General features: G+C 41.2%; 1 protein-coding gene and 2 long non-coding RNA genes across 3 annotated transcripts in view; 1 reads left to right on the top strand and 2 right to left on the bottom strand.

The window, feature by feature from the left end:
* SEMA3C (semaphorin 3C) overlaps positions 1-22099 on the top strand; it is a 161914-nt gene that overhangs the window by 37670 nt on the left and 102145 nt on the right. The gene's annotated exons all lie outside the window — the stretch shown is intronic.
* Positions 1564-21336, bottom strand: LOC119848640. Its single transcript, XR_005290299.2, has 3 exons — positions 21229-21336; positions 3945-4042; positions 1564-2730 (listed from the first exon to the last, which is right to left on the bottom strand). It is a non-coding gene; the product is annotated as an uncharacterized LOC119848640 (long non-coding RNA).
* Positions 4496-8365, bottom strand: LOC122456787. Its single transcript, XR_006275851.1, has 3 exons — positions 8091-8365; positions 6436-6487; positions 4496-4575 (listed from the first exon to the last, which is right to left on the bottom strand). It is a non-coding gene; the product is annotated as an uncharacterized LOC122456787 (long non-coding RNA).

Raw genomic sequence — 22099 nt, 5'->3', positions numbered from 1 at the left:
AGGAAAATAGGCATAGATAGGGAGTGAATTGGACTTTAAGGAACAACAGAGACCAGGGAAGACTCTAAGGTCATGTGTTGAAAATAAGCTTATTTACTGTCTAATACTTTAGAGACATTGTTTGAGAAGAAGTCATCCATGCAAAATATGATCTGGGCAACAAGATCTTATTGTTACTCATCTGTTGTTATGTTCTGTTTTATGCAACCAGTACCTAAGTCCTGGAGGCAGTTTTAACTCACAAGTTTCTGAAGCTAGTGTCTGAATATCTGAGAAGCCTTTTTGTTCAGTACCTTCTCTATCTCAACACCACACATGCACAAAATATGACAAGTTTCTTCAGACACGTAGTAGTAGTAATAATGATTTGGTTATTGTAACAGGGTGATCTGCTCCTTTAAGGGCCTGGGGCCAGCCAGTCCTGTTTGATTGTCAGACACAGCTTGGAAACAGTCAGGTAATTCCTATAAAAGGTTAGAGAGCCCAGTTGAAGGGGAAGCTGCAGAAAGTGGATGTTTTGTCTGGTAGACCCTGGAGCAGGGGAGAGAGGTACAAGGGGAAAGGCCTCTGGGTCCATGCTTTGGTCAGGGGAATAGCTTTGTTTTCGTGCTACTTTGTGAACTTTTGTTTGCAGAATCAAGTGTGCACTGAAAAAGAAAGGCCTGAACAGACTTTGGGTGTGGTGTTTAATCTTAGCTTGTCTCCCCAGGCATGAAATCAGCCTATGGTGACCTATGGTAATGCTATGCATTAAGAATGCTAAATGAAGTTACATATGTACATTGTACTGTTCAATGATTGTTTTATTTGAGCCTGATAGCTGATGAGCCTGATCACTCCACTGAAAATAGGTGACAGTATATAAAGTATAGAGTTCCACATGCCCAGAGTATATTGCTTAGGGCCAAATGCTCAGCTGGCAAAATTTCACTGAAATCAATGAAGTTAGCAGCTCAGAATTTGGCCTCTGAGCTTTTTAAGCAGAGTTTTGCTACCTACTATGGAGAAAATCTAAAAGCAGAAGCAAAAAAACTTGGATGAGATACTTGAATTCTCATTGTGCAGTGAGTAAGTAACTGGAGTTCTATTTGACAGTTCATCCACTCAGTAAGATACAGAAATGGGGATCCAGATCTATAAGGTTGGAAGTACTTATTTTATACAATGCACAGTCAACCTGTGGAACTCATTGCCATGAGATGATGTGAAGGCCAAAACTATAACTGAGTTCAGAAAAGAATTAGATAGGTCAATCAATGGCTGTTAGCCAAGATGGCCAGGGATGCAACTCCATGTTCTGGGTGGGGTTGCATCCCTAAACCTCCAATGGCCAGAAGCATTGGACACTGCCAGAGACCAGGATACTGAGCTATATGGACCAATGGTATGTCCAGCATGGCTGTTCTTATGTAAGAGAGTATAGAAAGCTTTCCGTACTGACTATAGTAAATATTACACAGGAGGAGAACGAGGGGAAGGTATATTAAGTCAATAGATCCTATCCTTTAGGGGTTTTATAAATAGATTTCCCTCTTTTTTCCCCTCCATCATTCTTTACTTCCAAGTATTTATACATTGGTGTTTCATTTTTGTCATATTATAAACCATTCAAGAGTAATTGTAGAAACAATGAAAAGCCCTACATGTGTTTGTAAAAATAACTCCCCATTAAAAATGTCCAAACCTGGTTTGATTCTGAGCCTCATACTTAAGATATCCTAGCAATATATTAGACTATAGCTGGGAACTGAATGTGCAGGAAAATCTGACAATTGAACACTTACGGTCTGCTATAGATTTTGTTAGAGGTGTTGATCTTACCAAGATTTGTGGGTGCTATTACACTCAGTACTTATAAAAATCAAGACATCATATGCAACAGCAGTCTTGGATAGCTCAGCTAGTTTACTAAGAGAAAACCTTGGCTAGCAGGCTTAGGGTTACTCTATAAGCTTTCTGAAGAGTCCCACTGGCTCTTTAGTTTCCGCACAAGAGAAACAGAAAACACAGCACATTAATGCAAAAGATGGCACCCCCAACAATTCAGCTCTGTCAATTATTGTACTGTAACATCAGTACAGGGATGAGGTGCAAGACTTGAATTGTCTTGACCCTTTGCCTAGATCCATGAGGGCTACCAAGCTAGCTGCCAGTCATTGTCTGTCCTACCAACGAATATACTTTTGTTAACAGGAGAACATTCTTTGGGTGGGAGAATTACGATTGATACCAAACTGTGGCTTCTCACACACACTATAGTTTTAACGTCTCACACACACTTCTAAGTACATGACTTTACAATTAAACATGTGCCAGACTTGTTAGGAAAAGTTCAAGAGCTACTGAGCATATGCATATCTGTCCTCTGACCAACCGGTTTAAAAAAAAAAACAAAAAAACCCCAAACCACACCAGTAAAGATGACGGTCAAACTTTAGTTGAATTAAAACTGAATCAAACTTTGTTTGAAAGTTTAGATAGGAAACTGAACCCATCCAAACATATCCAACCAAAAGTAACTTTTGCTCACAGTAGATTTCCTTCCTTTGCTGACACTCAGCAGACTCCACTGTACACTTAGTAGATCTGCCAGGCTTAAGTGCTACAGGGCTTTCCATAGGTTAGAGATTCACAACGCATCATGGGATAGCTCTAATCGAGGTAATGATTGGAGTGAGTGAGGCTTGAGGACGACAGCCAGTGCAGCACAGAGGCAGGCCTCCAATGATCCTGCAATGAACAGATTGGCAAGAGTGAGGGAGGTCAGTAAATTAAAAAGAAAAGTGGTTTGAGTCTTATTTTCTGACAACCAGGAAGGTACTGTGGGATTATGTTGAGGAAGTGAAGAGTTGTAGAAGGGTAAAGGTTTGGTTGTTGTGGCATGGAGCCGGGGTGCTATAATCACAGTACACCCCTATAAACACACTAAGATATGTTAAAGCAATTCACTTCTACTCTTGTTTTATCCTGCTTTTCTGACTGAATCTGACAGAGCTAAACATTGTTTGTGGTAAAAAGACAGCAGGTTCAGAATTTCTAAAACATCTTTGAATGTTCATTTTCAATATATCTGTATCATGTATCCTTACTTAGGAACTATTTATTGGGCTTTCTAAAGTGTAGAAATCCTTACAATTTTCCTTTCATTGCATATCTCCTTCTCTGATGTGTCTCTTCACCTGGAAGTGAGCAGAGTGGAAGCCAAAATAGCTTATAAGGTCTATGGGCGAAAGCAATTCTTAGTTTGTTATGAATATTCCATTAGACGTACCAGGGGACCAGATTGGCTTGCAGCTAGTCTAGAATGCTTCAAGGCTGATGCCTGAAATAACCATAGTGGCAACAAAATTGTTTGATACAAGAATCTTCTGTGTTGAAGACCTAAAATGAGGGGTGGGGGGAACAAAAAACAAAAAAACCCACCCCACTTTCCTTCATTGTCATACCCAGGCTGTCATTCTTCAGAGAACATCTTTGGAATGAAAGTCTTGATCTACTTTCAGAGAGCTACCAGATCAGTTGTATGCTGTTTAAGGATCTCCCACATGAATTGTATACTCACTCATTATTAACATGACATGATTCTGAAGGTTCTATGTATTCTTCACACCATATATAGTAGATGGAAACTAACCTCTGATTTAACCTTCAGAGGTACAGGCATAGTCAATGGAGCTACATTGATTTACATCAGTTGGTCCTCTTTGCTGCCTAATGACAATACTTATGTATTCTTCCTTTTATATTGATTTATAGGGTATATTTAAATTGTCTTGAACCCCTTCAGTCAGCAGTATTTTCACGGGATATAGTGGATCACCATTGTAATTATCTCAGAAGATTGAAACCTGTATCCATAGTGCCAGTAAATGGCTTGAGACATTGAATGAGACATTTGACCTTTATGTAACCTAGGTAGAGGGGAGGGGAGTCAATCTACTTACCAATTCTGTGATACAGAGTTCCTTTCTCTGACAAAGTATTTGCAGAGACCATGAATTCCTATCCATGCAAGAAGACAGCTGGATTTTCCATATTAATACTAGAAGTAGAAATTATAAGAGGATTCACTTTTTTTCTCTTAGGAATCCAGTATAAGTCTTTACTATAAGACAGTTATGCACACACAATTAATTTCAAATTCTTTTTATGAAAAACACTTAAACCATTACAAGCACAGCAGTTACAATACACCTTAGCTGGACTACCACCACCAACTAGATATATTATTTTCCTTTAAATTAATATAATAGGGCCTGAAACCCAAAATAAAATATATAATACCTTATAAAGTAAATACAGGGACTGGGACTTCTGACAATCTGAGATCTTTTGATTTCACATGGGCTCACCCTGGGTATTATATTGACAAGCGGATAAGGCATTTTGTTGTACTATATAACCAGTTATTTCAGCTTCCACAATACTGAGCACATACACAACTTCATGTCAGAAATGAACATGACAATGATTGTAATTGTTAGGCTCACACTGTCTCTGGTTCAATGATGTAATACATGTCCAAGTCTGGAATTCTTCCTGAGAGGCGGTTCCCAGTCTTAATCCCAGTGACTTCTGTAAAATTTACAGAAAACTGCACTGAGATCCACCCCCCACCCACCCGCCTGATTCAGTCTGAGTCACCCCAGGAAGGTCTATTTTCTCCCTGGGGGCTGGGCTGGATCTGACTGGTGCTCAAATGGAGACCAGGTTTGTACCTATGCTAGAACTTACTATTGATTGGCCAGATGTTTCCAGTTAATAATTAAAATGGTATGTGGTAAATGCAGGAATGTTTGCCCTTAATTATGCCTGCAACCTCAGCTTCAAAACAGCTACTGAGCATGGTTAACAACTTCCTGCCCTCCCTCTAGTGTGCTGAAATAGCAACTATTTCTCTGCAGTCACTCAAGGCTCTATACTGCCACCATGTCTCGGAATGTTTCCATATCAACTCAGACCATGTAGAAATCATCTGTAAATACAGAAATAAAAGTGCTATTGGCTGAACATCATGAAATAAAAAAAATGGGGGGGGGTTTACATTTCGGCTGCACTATTTAAGTGTCATTATTCTGCTAACTCTGAATTGGAGATTTGCTTCATACATTTAAGCATTCTGCTCAGTTCAGACATATCTACTGCTCAATATCTACTGCTCTATTGCTGGAGCTTATGCAAGTATTTAATAGGACTAGATACAGAAAGCAAAAAAAAGCAGGTCCCTACTGAGCAGCTCTGCTGAAGTCTCGTCACCTATATCTAGATTTTAAAAGTTAATTGTACATGTTAATATTCAAAAGTGTAAATAAATCTGATTTGACACTAAATATGGATGTTATGATACAGCAATATATAGACATATTGGATAAACATGAAATTTCCTTTTCAAGTGTTCTTTTCTCTGAGCCTGATCCAAAACCCATTGAAGTCAATGGAAAGACTCACAGTGACTAATATAGAGCCTGATCCAAAGCCCATTAAAGGCATGTCTTTTACTATAGTCTGAATCAAGTTTGTAAAAATAGATATTGCCTATACAGTCTTCCAATACCTTGCTTTGGTTCAAATTTCTAATGTGTTTAATTTAGTACTATGGCTCTAATAATAAAGCATTACCAACTCCTCCTGAAACACAGAGGAAGACCAAGAACCTGTACTTATGAGGGTTCAGTCTAAATACAATTAACATTTCATTTAAAAAAAAATGAAACAAGAACACACCTACAATAAAGGACTTCAGTTTTTCTTTTCTCATCAACATGTTTTACCCAGCAGGTCTCACAAACAGCCATATGCTCTGTAGTCTCAAGGGGATCAGCTGCAGCTTGAACATCAATATGTCACTAGCAGCTTTGTGGTAATGGATTCTTACAGCAGCAGGTTTATATAAGCTAATGGTACACTGTGCAACAGCAACTCATTTAGTTGAAAGGGTTGTGCAGCCTGAATCAGATGTTTCAGGCAGCAAAAAGATAAATGTTTGTAAAAGCTAATCAAAATTGTAATTTGTTCATTGACGATCAGGTTGATAGTTGGTTATACTGGAGACATTACTGTGGAACGATTTCAGGGTATGTTGGCATCTTTTCCCAATCTTTTAATATTTGTGGACTAAAGAAGCTGTGGTCATCTCCTCAGATGGTGTCAATCAGCATAACTCAATTGAAGTAGGGCTATGCTGTTTTATATCATCTGAGAACCAGGCTCTGCCTGTTTGGTCACAGTAGCTGCAATAGGCAAGATTCTATGTTTTCCCTGCATAAAATTTGAATGGTAAATACGTCAGTGGGAATTGGGCCATGACACCCTCCTTTTGTCAATACCAAGAAGTGGTCAGGACTGTAGTTTTGAATATGATCTGAAAAGAGAAGATCAGACAGGCCTAGGATGAGCAGGGATACCAAAAGCATTCTGGCCTCTCTGGTAAATTACCTTTATTTTTGCATGGTTGGTGGACCAGTGACCAGGTCAGATATCTCCTGCACTGCAAGGTATAGAAACTGCTCTTAGTGCCCCTTCTCCCCTCCACCCACAAACTTTCCCGGTAAGAAAGATTACTCTAGCCAGTACTGTTCAAGCATCATCTCTCCACTCTCCCTCACTCAGCTCAACTGGGAAAAGCTGTACTTTAGTCCCATGGATGGAACAAGCTGTAGGCTTCAATTTGAAGACACCCCTTTAGAAAGAACTAAGTTTGCATTCAGACCTCGCATCACATGCAATAAGATATTTTATCACCTGTGTGGTGTAAACATTATACACCATTTCTGCCACTGTGTATATTATTTTAGTGAGGTCAAAACAGGGGCATATGGCTCGGCAAGAAAAGCAGTGCCTCAGCTTGTATGAGATCAGCCTGCAAAACTTGTGCTATTCCAATTATAAATGGGTGATCCTGGAAAAAATCATAGTTCCCCAGTGGTTCAGTTAAGCAAGCATATATTTGGCTGTTTACTTAGAACATATCAAGTATCCAGATCTTCTGAACTTATTTAAATTGCTGTGGACTTTTCATCAGAAGAGGCTGTCACTAGATTCTCTGTCCTTCCCTTCCAGATAGAGCAGGAAATACACTAAGAGCAAGTTTTGGCACATCCACTCAGTCCTGGTTGGGAATCAGTGGTGAAAACAACATCTGAATATATTTAGGATCTATATTTTAGAACTCCAAAGTAGGTTCGGTTTGAGTGTGGCGATAGATATGAGTGATGTAGCCGCTCTAATTTTTCTCCCCGAAATCACTTATTTCATGTTAAATTCTAATGTGGGCAGCTTGGGTATTTTGTTTTAAGAGTAATGAAAAAGATTTTCAATGTAAATCCTAATCTCCCCTGTCTGTTCAAACATATACTTTTCAGTTTAAATAACTAACTAGTTTTAAAGAAGGTTTTTACCATCTCAAAAATAATACTTTGTAATTTGTGGGAACCAAAGATTGTCTTGGCAAGTTTTTCCAAAAGTAACCAAGCTATGTTTTGTGTGATGTATATGTCACTGTTTATTTATTTCACAACTCTTTAAAACGGCTTTTCATATTATATTTATGACTGACGTTTCATCCAAAGAATCCCATGGCCTTTTGTTCACAGGTTTACAATTCACATCAAAAGGACATTATAAACACACTGAGAATTTCTTCTAGCTAGAAGCAAAACCACTGTATTATTTCTACTGTACATGTGTTTATCATTTACATCAGTGGCCTGGGTTACCTTAGTTCTGCGCTGGTGAAGCGCACTACCAGTGTATGCACAGGCCATGACCTCATTTTATTTAATACACACACATGCCTTACAGACTAAACCTGGGGTTTACTATAATATAGCGTAAACTATATTGGAAAATCCTTTTATCATCTTATCTGAACTATAGGGTTATTAGCACTCTGCCATGTCAGCTCTTTTAGAGCCCAATCCACAGTTTATTAAGGTCAATGAAAAGACTCCCCTATCCTGAGTGGTGCTGTTGAGACTCTTGTCTCTCAGAGGTACCTCTAGGTCCCCCCATCCCTCAGGGACAGGGTTGCACGAGAAATGGGAAGTTGACAAGCTGTATTATCAAATATCAGTGTCATGGGGTACACTCACTGCTAGGGTGCCTCCCCCCGACTGCTCTGGGGAATAGCTCTCTTCCAGATCCAACACGTCCACTTGTGGTCTCTCAATATGCTGTCCTCTCACTTTGTGGCCCTTCTCTCACTCCAGCAGCTGTAGCTTCCTTTTCATGACTTGGCCCTCCAGCCAGGTCACTGTGTGAATTCCCCTTCTGAGACTCCTAACCCCATTGGACCCGCTGTCCAGGCAGTGCCATTCCATTGGGGGCTGCTAGGAGAACCTGGGCTCGCTCACTACTCTAGGTTCCAGCCCAGGGACCTTACAACACACAGCCAAGATCTGCTCAGTCCCCAACCTGGCTGCTCTCTTCCTGGGCCATATCCTACACCGCCTCCCAGAGGCTTTCTTCGTACACCCTTCTCTCAGGGCCAGGCTCCCCAGGGTCCTACCCTTCTCCTGGATTCCCCCCTTCCTTCTGTAATACGCAGAGGGTGACTAGAGCCCTTTCTATTTCCATCTTCCTGGCTTTATAAAAGCCCAGCCCACACCTGATCAACTGAGCTCCAGCTTCCAATCAGGGATTACTTTTCCAGTAATCCTCTATGTGGGGGTCTATCACATTAATTGGCCCTTCAGGGCTGGTGTGGGGGTGAACACTGTGTCACAATCAGCAAGTACAATAATTTGCAAATAGAAAGTGGAAGCCATTTAATGTAACAGGTCAATCATCCCTTCACATCAACATGTAACCAGAATGGTCATCTGTGTGTATGTATTACATGGAAAAAACTTTGGGAAGAGAATGTTAAGGTTGCAGTGTCACTCAAAAGTTAGGAAATTCCAGAGTGTAAAGGTTGTCTGTGCAATCTTAATTCCAGCCCTTTGTGCATATACTGTATTTTCCACCGAATGCATCTGATGAAGTGAGCTGTAGCTCACGAAAGCTTATGCTCAAATAAATGTGTTAGTCTCTAAGGTGCCACAAGTACTCCTTTTCTTTTTTGCAAATACAGATTAACACAGCTGCTACTCTGAAACCTGTTATTATGATACAGTTTTCAATTACATGATCACATGCTATTTTTTCCCACAGGATCCCTACCTCATTCTGCACTCAGAATATAAAATGCCCACAGAGCAGCTATTCAATATTTAGTTTTCACCTCATTGTTTAATATGTGGCCCCATGCCATCTTTCCTGCACTCTACTCAAACTCTCTCTGAAGATGGAAATATTCATTTCCTCGTGGGCTTTTCTGTGATGCTCATTATAGTAGCTTTACAACCGTTAATGAATTTATTTTCACAACATGTGAGATAAGGGGGTATTATAAACTCTGTTTTACAGATAGGGAATTGAGATACACAAAGATTAAGGTTAAAATAATCCACTAATTTTGGGTACCCAGTATGAGATACCTAGAACCCGACTTTTAGGAACACATAACATCATCTAGTACTGTATATGTTCAAAGCACAGCTCCCCTTGACTTCAGTGGCAATTGTGAGTGCTCAGCCCTTCTGCAAATCAGACCTACAGGGACTCAAGACTGGCACCCGGAAAATGAGGACTACACACAGTTAGTGACCACCTGTGAAAAATGTGGCGTAAGGGACTTGCCTAGCATCACACAGGAACACTGAGGCATGGACTCCAATTCTCTATGGCAGCATTCAACTGCCTTAACCATGAGATCATCCTTTCTCTTCCTGCAATCCCCTGACTCGTTCCCTACACATCTTCCAGTGCCGACAAAAAGAGGCAGGGCTCTTATGGACAACAGCCTCCTTCACTTTCACAAGCCTGATTCAGTGCACATGGTGGGGCTATTCTGGGGATGAACTCCAGAGGTGTGTAAATTATTCACAACCAGAAGTGAAAATTCTAGAAGTGCTGATTCTTTGTATTTCTTCATAAGCTTGTAAGTGAGCCTGTTTCTCCAAGTAGTAGTAGTAGATTTCACAATTTTTTGCTCCAATATGGGCCTCTTCTCCAATGAAAACGAGCCCATTTCCAAATGAAAAAGAGCAGTCCTCTAAATTACTGAAGTGAGTAGACATTTTGGCATTGATATCAATAGGAGAAGGGCTGAGTTTTTTCTTGAGCAAAAAGGGGACTCCAAAATTCAGGTTTCAGATGCTTTTTCCAAATAGCATATTTCCTGATATATGTCTGGGACCTCTGCCATCTATGAGTGCTGCCATCACTTGTACTGTGGTGCAAAGTATTATAAATCTGCCATTTCCCACAGTTTTCATTCAACCTTCATACATTTATGTTCTTTTCGTGCTCCAAATACACTGATTCAGTTTCCTGTATTGAGGATGCCTGGATACATTTCTGGAATCCCTCTTGGGTTGTCCCCTGTGGTTGGACTGACATTAACTAAGACCGAAATGTAGACAGCATAGCATGGTATACACAAAGCAAATCCATTCCACTGGCTCATATTATACTATATGCGAAAAAGGAAAAATATAATGTGATTGCGAAAAAGAAAAAATTTAATGTGATTGCTAATGACTGTTGCCAGGATAATTCTATTGGTTTGGCTCTTCTAGGCCTTAGTTTTAAACATTAGCTCTGAGCAATCATTGTGAATGCAAATTTTCATTGTTTTGCTTACCTTTAATATGTGCTTACAAATGCGCAAGTAACCTTGGCCATTATTATTAAACTGAATGCCAGTAGCAACTCTGTGCACTTCCAAATGCAATAGGGGAAGATAGTACCTGCCCCCAGTACATTTAGGAGCATATTCTGAAACCCTGACTGAGACTGAAGTTATGCCACGTGTGCAAAAAAGTGCTACCAAGCACAAGTAAGGTTACGAGACTCTGGTTCGTTCTTAGTATGTTTTTCCCCCAAACACTTTTGAGCAGGGTTGTGAATGTGGGTAGCCTGTGAAGCTCATATGTAGATGTCAAACATTGCTCAGTGAATGTGCATGTGTGTGTGAACTGCAAAATGAATGAGGCAAATGGTACTTCACAAGTTGTGGATCTGAACAGAAGCAACTCACTTCATTTTTATGTGCCTTAGACCTTATCTACACTAGAAAGGGCTTGTCAGTGTAGCTATACTAGCAAGCCTCCTGATAGGGTTGCCAACTTTCTATTTGCAGAAAAACGAACATCTTTACCACATCCCCACCACATTCCTTCTCCGAGGCCTCATCCCTGCTCACTCCATCCCCACTCTCTCTGTCGCTTGCTCTCCCCCACCCTCACTCACTTGCTCATATTCACTGGGCTGGGGCAGGAGGTTGGGGTTTGAGACGGGGTGAGGGCTCCAGTTCAGGGTGCGGGGTGGGGCTGGAGAATGTGGGGTTTCGGGTGTAGGAGGGGGTTCCAGGCTGGGGGTTGGGGCCAAGGATTTTGGAGAGTGGGAGGGGGCTGGGGCAGGTGGTTGAGGTGTGGGAGGCGTGAGGTCTCTGGGCTGGGGCTGAGGGCTTCAGGGTGGGGCCAGAAATGTGGGGTTCCGTGTGTGGGTGTGGGGCTCCAGGATGGGGCAGGGGTTGGGGTGTGGGCTGGGGCCTGTGATGTGGGGTTTGGGGTGCAGGAGGAAGCTATGAGCTGGGGCTTGGGGTGTGGGAGCAGGTTTGGGGTCCGGGCTTCAGGTGGCGCTTACCTCAGGTGGCTCCCAGGAAGCTGCCGGCATCTCTCTCTGTCTCCTAGGCAGAGGAGTGGCTGGGTGGTTCTGTGCTCTTCCCCTGCCTGCAGGTGCCGCCCCTGCAGCTTCCATTGGCCGTGGTTCCCGACCAATGGGAGCTGCAGAGCTGGCACTGGAGGGACAGAGCAGCACTCGGAGCCCCGGTGGCCAATCCTATGCCAAGGAGCCAGAGGGAGATGCCAGCAGTTTTCTGGGAGCCCCCATGGAGCCGAGCAGGCACCCTGCCTGCCCTGCTGTGGATGACCAACCAGACTTTTAATGACCCAGTCAGCAGTGCTGACCGGAGCTGCGAGGGTCTCTTTTCAACTGGGCGTTCCGGTTCAATACCGGATGCCTGGCAACCCTACCTCCTGGTGTAGACAAAGCTTGTAACCCAACAAAATAAGCAATACTGACAAAATGTACTTTTTTGCTGGTATTACTGACTGCTCTAGGGCTTTTGCCAATATAAAGGGTCAAGGGATAACACTCTTAATAGACTCTTCTATACTGACAAAAATTTCTAGATTAGACCAGGTCGCAGTCTCCACTATCAGAAAAATTAGGCCACTAATTTGTACCAACCTTTTTTGAAGCACTTTGAATCTACAGTTGTAAAGGTGCCAAGTGAGGCACATTTCAAAGATGGATCATTTGATACGCAGATTGAATGACTTGCCTTAGTGAATCCATAATGCAGTGGAATAGAAGTTGTCCCCTAACCCAGAATATCTGATTTCACATTATTTGGCTGACACTTGTTTGCTGAGTGAACATATACACATCACCAAACCTCTTTCTTTCAGTAACACCACACATAAAATCAAGCTATACCACTGCAGATTGCTTTGAGATTTGTGATGGGTCTGCTCCCATTGAATTCAACGGAGTCTTTCTCATCACATTTTCTGACTTTTCACTAGTGTCAGATGAAGCTTTTTGGTTGCAGTTCCGCATCAGCTGAATTAAGTATTGGTTTTCTGGATTCATGTGAAGGTAGAGGTCTGACTCTATTTCTTCCTCAGCCCTAATTCACCCTTCCTCCCCACAGCACAGCCTTGTGAATTAGCCTGCATTAGGCCTATACATATACCTGGGTGAAGGCATACAGGGAAGAGAGCAGGGATGCTGCACTATTGCTTGTATGTTTTTGTACAGAGTATTTTTAATGCAGTCTTGAAAAGCACTACACCTGATGGAACTTTTCATTTTGTTTGATTTTTGTTTAATTTTTTCTTTTGAAATTGAAGAATTTGAATTTAAATAAAAAAATTACATTCAAAGAATGCTGAGCTGCAAATTCACTCTGAAGCCATTAAATGGCAAAATGAAAGTCGTGTAAACAATTTTAACTCCTCTCTATTGTGTATGCATTATGATATCGTATTTTTCAAATAACACAATTTAGTTTTTTGTACAGTTTTCCACAACCTTAAAAACACATTCCTCACATGGTATATAATTCTCTTTTGGTATAACACAGCTGTAATGGTTCAGTTTCATATATTAAAAAGAAAAATTAACAGAAAAGTTGAGGTACAATAAAAGATGTTACATCCTCTTGAGAAAACTTATGGCACTGTTTCACTCCTGCCTTGCCTTGCCTCACTTTCGCATGGACTCTGACTCAGGAGAGATACATTGCTGTACAACCGAACTAATGCAGGGGTGAATCACACCTTGTATTTGCAATAAATGTGACAGTTGCATTAACAATAGTATTAGTTTCTAAACTACGCTGAAAATTTCAAAGTGAAAAAATAGCTCAATGCACCTGGCCCCACAAATGCAACTAGTATTTAGTTGGGACAGCTGCCTGGTTGAATAAAGAGTGTCCTGACCTGGTTGGCCCCCATCTCTCCCCCACCATCAAGGCAGAAAGGGGAGCAGACAGCTGACACTGCTGAAGAACTGGGGGGAGAGGGCAAGGAGCAAGTGTGATCTTCCAGAGACCAGCAATAGTTCCTTCAAGGTGCAGAAGGGGGCTGCGTAAGGCTGGAGCTTGGGTAAATTTGTACATAGGGTGTAATTTCTGCTTTGAATATCATCAGGTGATACAAGTACTTTATCCAAACTGGCCTTGAGCTGCTGATATACAGAGGTAAGGATAGTAGCAACTGGGAGCTGGATTCATTTGGTATGCTAGATTGGTGTGTTTTATTGTGGTGATAACTGATAAGAAAGGCCACTGGCTGCTAATAAGCAGGTGGGTTTGGCTAGCAGAAGAATAGGTACATGCTGACCTTGGTAAACTGTTAAAGATATAAAAAGCCTGTTGGGTTTGCAGAAGCGTCCCCAATGTTAGTTGTAACTGGCAGGCTTTTAAACATTAACATTTTTACGAGGGTCAGCAGTTCCGTCACTCTTTTACCAGCCAAATCCACCTGCTTATTAGCCCTCCTTAATAATTATCACCACAATGCCACATACCAAGTGCATCCAGCATCCAATTGCTGCTGTGAATCCAAGTGTAAATCCAGTTAATTGCTTCCATGATTTAAAGATTAGGCGCATATGGAGAAGGTGTTTGGTTTTATGAAACTGCCATAGCTACTCTAAAGGCCTTAAGCATCAGAGGGGTAGCCATGTTAGTCTGGATCTCTAAAAGCGGCACATAGTCCTGTGACACCTTATAGACTAACAGACTTATTGGAGCATAAGCTTTTGTGAGTGAATACCTTGTAGTAGGTAGGATCCCTGACCTTATGTATTATAATTCAGTTGATTAGATTAGATGGTCCATTACCTATTTTCTGAATCTGGAGCCAGATTTGGATCAGACCTGAGACTATATTTCAGAGTTGTTTATCTATGAAATTGTCTTACTGAGGTTTAGGAGGTGACTATATGATGAAACGGTGCTAACCTCCATCTACTGCTAGCACAGTACCCTCTGCTGACTGAGTGATTGGCTACAAGAGCAGCCCCATCTTTGTTATCACAGCTTACAGCCTTGCCACCACCCCTAGTCAGCCAGACAGGTGGTGTCAGAGATGGGTACCGTGGCCACTACGGGTTCAAATGTGTTAACTTAAAAACAAAACCAAAATATTACATCTCCCCATGTTAGGCCCCTCACTTGTAGAAGGGGTGGGAGATATCCTTCCCCTTACACTTGGATGCAGAGAGATGGCAGGGTTGCTCACTCCGTACTGAAGAAGATCTCAGGAGCATATGCATTCCTGGGAGGAAAGAGGGTACAAGAGGGTTGTTGGCCAGCAGATGCATGAGGGTTTATCCTGTGACTAGCTGCTGCAGATACTCTGAGCCTATTTAACATATGGCAACAATGACCTTGTGTCTCCTAATTCATCTGAATCAAATACCTGTATTGTTTGTATGTGCAATAGCTCTGTGCTATAGCAGTAGAAAGAACTGTTAATATGGTACAAGTGTGACTTTAGATGCAAGCTCTAGCTATCTCTCTCTGCCATGCTCATCACTACTATCTGAATGACTTTGTATAATGCCGTAAATGCACATAGAATTAGACATGATCCTTCTGCAAAAGAGCAATGCATCTGTGTTTGAATTATAATTGAAAAAGTCATTCTCCACTGGGGACATATCTGTAGCACCGCCACCTGCTTAGGCAATAAAATATTTGATGGCAGAACATCTCAATTGGCTGATGGTGAGTGAGAAATGTTTACTGTACTTGAGGCACTATGGTTTCCTTCCCAGCCTGCTGATTTGGATTAGAATCAGGTACGAGTTTCCGATTCAATATGTATAACACCCAGCAAGGCAGTTGTTTTTGGAGCTGCTGCTCCTTTCCAGAGAGGGAAAGCAGGGAATGGCTGTTGGCCACATTTCACTACTGAATTTAGAGTGCTGTCGGACCATCACCAATACTGCCTCGACTTCTCTTCAGTGAGCACTGGATGGACAATGTGGTCTCTCACCATCAACATTAAGCATATGTCTACACTGCACTGCAAAACCTGCAGCAGCGAGTCTCAGAGCCTGGATCTACGGACTTAGGCTCATGCTACGCACTAAAAGCAGTGCAGACATTGTGGCTTGGACTGAAGCTCCAGCTCTGAAATCCACCCCCTGCCCCAGGCTTCTGAGCCCAAGCTCCAGTCTGAGCCCAAACATCGGCACAGTTGGTTTAGCACTGTAGTGTGACCCCAAGGCTGTAGAACTGGGCTCTGAGATTTGCTGCTGCAAGATCCTACTTGCTGTGTAGATGTTCCCTAAAAGTGGCAGAAAGGCAGTAATAAAAAGTAAAACTGATTAATACATGAATTATATGATTGAAATAAGAGTTCTTCCTTTTGTGGAAGCAGAAGGGGAAAGTTGATCTTGTATTTCTCCATAAGATATTTACCCTAGAAACAGACATAGTGGGTTGGGAAGCCTAAGGACCTCTTTTCTCCCCAAGCACCTGAAAATTTGCAATTTCTAGAACCAAACTTAAGCCAAGCCATTTCAAAAATATAAATGTTTCTGGTGTAGGCTGGATACATCACTGTAAAGGTATGTGGGGAATTTCAATTTAGAGCTTGTTCTTATGAGATTTCCAGCCTGATTTTGCTGACTCAGAGCAAACTACAGTGACAAATATTATTTAAATGAGATCTCAAAATATAAGAAGGGCAGCTGAGGTGCAGAGAAGTTAGGTAAGTTGTCCAGATGCCAATAGACTAGTGTGTCCCTTCAGGCACAGCCATTAGCAAGGGATGCTGATTAAAGAGGTGAAGCCAAGGCTGTGTCCACTGCCCACACACCTGCTGAGGAGGAAGAATCATCCAGTGGTTATGATGCAAGTCTTTCATTCTGGAGACCCAAGTTCAAGTACCTGCTCTACCACAGACTTTTTGTGTAACCTTGGGCAAGTCACTCAGTATCTCCCATGCCTCTGTTCCACATCTGTAGAATTGCAACAATAGTACAGCCATATCTCACAGGGATGCTAGTACTACAGTAATAGGATCCAAGTATTTACGAGTAAGACAGACAGAAATAAGAGCTACTCTCTACATGTTTGAGCTTAAGATCTGGGTTGCCTGAATATGTATGTAAAATGGTTCCTCTCTCATTTTCCCCTTGTGGCAATTTATAGTCCAAGTCACAATGTAGCCCATAGAGATTTAGAAGCACAGCTAGGAATAGGGTCCTAACCTCTCTATTAAGCCAAGCTGTCTCTTTGCATAATCATCTGAATTCAGTCTAAAACATTTTTGCCCATCCCTAATCTATTGTTTAGATACATGCATATATATGTTGTACAGAACTTGGGTATTGTACATATGAGGAGAAAGAGTTCAGAGTGTGGATCTAGCTAATGTATAACAATCCCAGTGAAAAGCATAGCGATAGCATTGTAAGGAGTGAAGTATGATATTTAGATATGAAGCATTATAATACTGTGCCAGCACTCCTTGTTATTTCAAAGCCAGTCTGTAAAATACATAAATAAAAGAAAGATTACTCATCCAGCTTCTTTACTAGCTGCGCACCTCTTTATGAGCACTGCATCCACAGATTGTAACCTTAAATGGAATTAGAGAATTTGATAATTGTAAACTAATTACGCAATTAAAACAAAATTCCTTATTCATATTTGGCATTGCCTTCTTTTTTATATTTATGCATTTTGGCACACAGCGAGAAAGCTTTTAGTTTGTATTAAGTGCAGCACGCAGCGTGCCTGTACTTCGAAGGTACTGTGTTTGAAATCTGTAAGCAATAAGATACAGCCTTGTTATTTCCCCTAGAATATTATTTTAGGGTGGGATTTTCAGCAGAACACAGGTGACTTAAGAACATAAGTCCCATTGAAAGTCACCAGGGCTTGTGTTGCTACATCGTTTAGTGGATTTGAAAATTCCACCCACAGTGTCCAGTTCATATGGATGAAATCTGCATATTTTACTCAGACATGCAGCATGGATCATGAAATCATAATAATCAAAGTCATAAACACACCAATGTGGCAATCTTAACTTGTTTATATTTAAATAATGTTTTACATTCCAACCTCCAACAGGATTTATAGGACAGGATTTTCAGTGTTGGTCTATTTCTTCTCCCACTGAAGTCAGTGAGAGTTTTACTAAGTAGCATCCTGATTCTGACTAATGAATCCAATGGCGCTCATACCAAGCAGAAGGGAGGAGGATGTTGCAGGAAGTCGAGACCCTTTTGCCTGTTCACCAGGAGCCATGCAGGTAGTAGTGGGACAGAATAAAGAATCCCATCCCTGTGTATCCGTGAGCCCCATGCAGGAGGTGCCCTGGAGCCAAGTGTACTCCACACAGAGACCTCAGGATCTACAGGGAGCATGCAGACTCAACACGAGGAAGGGAAAAAGAGTCCATCCTTAAAACTCTGTGGGGAAGGAAAAAAAGGGGTTTGTTTCTATTAACAAACATGGATGCAGAGAGGTGGAGAGCCTGTAAATCAAGACTTTTAGTGTACTCTTTGCCCTTTGGTCTGCCCTGTAGTGATTTGGTGGTGCAGTACCACCCCGTCTCCTCTTCCTGCTGGGCTGTGGTTTGAACACTGGTAACTGCAGGACTCTGTTACCCCTGAGGTGAGGAAAGTCCTTTTCAAATGGTAATTTCAGCTTCCTTGGACTTTTCATGCAATCTGTATCATGTCAGTGAAGTAATCTTCACACTAGACAACAGCTGGGCATAGGTTTGTGAGAGATAGTATCCTGTCATCTTTTTAGCAGCTGTTTGGACATGGCAGGATGTCAACGCCACCATGATGTAACCATTGTATGCCTTGAAGCCATCCTCATGTGACCCTGGAGGCACTTGGCATCATGCTGCAGGTGGCAAAATGCTGCAGGTAAAAAATTTTACAGGAAAGGATCTGGAAATGCAAAATTTAAGCATGTGTCCTTTCTCTACACACTTGTACAGGTAGTGACAAGTGTGTTAATGCTTCTTAACAATAAGTCTTGTGCTGGTTGCAAGCTGAGGTGTTAGATTCAGAAATATTTGGTTTTGCCTTGATTGTGATCTCACTTATGCTGTTTTTCACCAATATGATCCCATTGATTCTAGTGGAGTTATTCCAGGTTTACACCCACAGAGCTGATAGGAAAAGCTAGTCCTTGACATCAAAGCCTTAACTGAAATGTTATGCCCTGTCTATACACAAAGTGGCACTGGTTGAAGTAAAATCAGTTTGAAACATGACTTTAGTTAATCCCATTTAGTTAATCTTTTGTTGGGTTAATTCAAGTTGATTCTCACTAAATTAAACTAAATCAATATAAATCTAATTCAAATTAAGAGTTTCCACACAGGTCTTTGCCCTGGTTTAAGTGAATGGAGTTAACAACATATTGCATTACACCATATGTAGAAGATGTTCAGGATGAGGACACAGTGTGAAGTGTTAATCCAAGCTCATAGTTAATAAGTAGACTGATTGAATAACTAGCAACAGGAATATGTTCCATTTTAGAATTTAAATGTTTAATCTATATGGTCTAACAAGGCCTTCTTTACATTTCTAGCCTGTAACATTGTAAATTACCCCAAAATCCTAAGCAATGAGCTTTCCCTCTAACAGCATGATATTCTTCAGTGTTGAACTATGGCTTTCAGCAATGGCAGTGAAATATTTGTCATATTCACCTTTCAATTAATTGTTCTCACCATTGTTGCTCACTGTGGCTGAGACTAATATTGAGAGTCCTGATCCAAATTCTCAGAATTCTCGTTCAGCAGTCTTTTTAGGTCTACATGTATATATTTGCCTCCAAGCCACTACCTCAGAGTTCAAACCATCTGTGGCTTGAGTCCAGATGTAAATTGCTTTGATCAAGCCTAGTATACACAAGATCTCACCACAGGAGCCTCATTTCTGGGGCCTCTTTCCCTGACCTTTTCAGTTTAGTTAATTATCAAGTATCATGACAAGCAGCGAGTGGGGCCCTCTGTTCTACATGGGATGTTAGATCTAAATCATGCCACCAAGCAACAGTGAATTAAGCAATAGGAGGGGAATGATAGAGCAAAGTTAATTGGCTATTAAATCATTCAGTAATCTTCAGTGTTACTGAAATATTCTAAAAATGCAGTACAGTGAAAATATGTTACTACATATTACAGTCAAGTGTTCAAAAATAATTTTGCTTTGCCTTTTTTTTTTTAAACTTTATTCTATTTAATACAAACTAGCGTTAAAGCAATGGTGGGTTCCCCGTAGCTTTGGGGACTTACATTTCATTATGATTTGCCCCCTCTTTAAAGACTGGGGGATGCCTCAATCTTTGTCACTCCTCCTTCATGGAGTTCATGGTCTGAAGGGACCAACAGATCATCTAGTCTGACCTCCTGTAAGTTACAGGCCACCAACACCACCCACACCCTCATACTAAATCCTAACTGAACTTAGACCAGAGTATTATAGCCCTCCAAAAACTGTTGTATGCCACAGGCAGAGAACAGGAAGGCAAGGACAAGGAAATGATTAAGTGAGCTATACCCAGATAATCCTGGAAAGTCATCTGTACCAACATGCTACAAAGACAAACCCCCCTAAGGTCACTGCTAATTTGACATGGGGAAAAATCCCTTCCTAACCCACTTATGGTGATCAGTTAGAGCCTAAGCACATGAGCAAGAACAATAGGGAAACCAAACTTGTTATGAAAAACAAAAAAGGTCCTGCACTAGGCCTACCTGCCCCAATGAAACCCTGATATTCCAGAGTTTCTAGCTAGATACTAGCCTCAGCTAGTCCATCCTTCCAGGTAGCTGCCAAGAGAGTCTCTGTTAGGGACTGCTCTACCCATGCCTAACTCAGAAAACTTGTTTATTCTCTCAGGTTTCAGAGTAGCAGCCGTGTTAGTCTGTATTCTCAAAAAGAAAAGGAGTACTTGTGGCACCTTAGAGACTAACAAATTTGTTAGTCTCTAAGGTGCCACAAGTACTCCTTTTCTTTTATTCTCTCAGTTAGCCACTACTGAATTGCCTCTTTTATCTCCTCCCTCCAGGCTTGACACCTCTCACAGGTGGAAGGGGGAGGGGCTCATTGGGCCCACAGGCTCTCATTAACATCATTTCGGTCAGTGTGGGGTCTGTAGTCTCCATCACATCAAATACAGAAGAAAATTCCTGAGGAAAATGACTCATGTATCTAAGGAAGTAAGAATTGATCTGTTAGCATGCAAAGCATTTCCCTTCCAACAAAGATTTTCAACCATTTCTTTTGATTAATTGTAGCATATATATTTTCACCATCATTTTGATGGCTAATTAGTGTTAATTATGAACGCTAATCTTAGATATGCTTATTTTCAACCTTGCTAAATGCTCCTACTGGAAACACTTGACAACTCTTTCTAAGTTCTTTTTCCTGGCTAGTAGAAGGGTGGTGGGTAGTGTAAAACCAATATTTTTGAGAGTTTTCCAAAAGGGTATTCAGAAGCTTCCCTAGTTTACCACTTGTATCAAAGCTATATTATTTTAACTTTATTTTAACTATAATGTATTTTATATTAACTATTTTAACTATAAACATTTCTGGACAGTTAACAACTTAATGTACCTTACATACAGCTCCAGACATCACCCCACCTAGGTTTTGCAGCTGTGCTGTTTTGTGCAAAGATTCTGCCAGCTCTCCACAGGTAGAGAGAGCCAAGCTGGATCAACATCCAGAGCACACCCAGCTTCTACAGCTGCTTGTGCTGATCATTCATTAGGTGACACTCTCCTAAATCAGTACACCAGTTACAGTGCGCACTGTGTGGCTGGAGGTGCAATCTTTTGGGTGAGATGTTAAATAGAGGTCAGCTTAGTTATTTGAGTCTGAAAAGTCAGAACAAAATGCAAGGTGTGAACCCCCACATAAACCAAACCAAAAGCAAAGCTCTATGAAAAAAATACCTTGAGTTTCACACTTAATCCATCCCCTGCAATTTTGCTTGGATTCAGCATTCTTCATCATTCTCACTCCTAAACCTCTGTGCAGTTTACTATGCACTGTGAAATAGCTGCTTCAGAGCTGGGTGTTGAGAAGTGTGATCCCTCTAGAATGCTTGCTTTTCTCACAGGTGTGTTAGGAGACTTAATTAAATGTTTGTAAGGCTCTTTGGGATCCCTCGATGAAAGATGTATTGTTGGTCTGTGTTTATTTCATTACCTACTGTATTAATAACCCATAATACAAAGACAAAATACACTTTTTCAATATATTATATCAAAATTGTAAATATAATATTCAAAACAGCAGAGAGGAAGGATGGTCGAGGAGTTAGACCAATAGCTAGGGCTTTGGTTAGAGCAATAGCTTGGGGGTCTTCAGTTATTTGTTTTGCCACAGATTTCCTGTGTGACCCCTGAACAAATCATTCAGGCCCAGATCCAGTTTCTCAGTTCCCCATCTGTATAATGGGAATTACAATACTTCCCTATGT

Source organism: Dermochelys coriacea, chromosome 1, assembly GCF_009764565.3.
Source record: "Dermochelys coriacea isolate rDerCor1 chromosome 1, rDerCor1.pri.v4, whole genome shotgun sequence".
NCBI lineage: Eukaryota > Metazoa > Chordata > Testudines > Dermochelyidae > Dermochelys > Dermochelys coriacea.
Note: the sequence above shows the minus strand (reverse complement) of the source record. Positions and strands in the feature narration are given on the sequence as shown.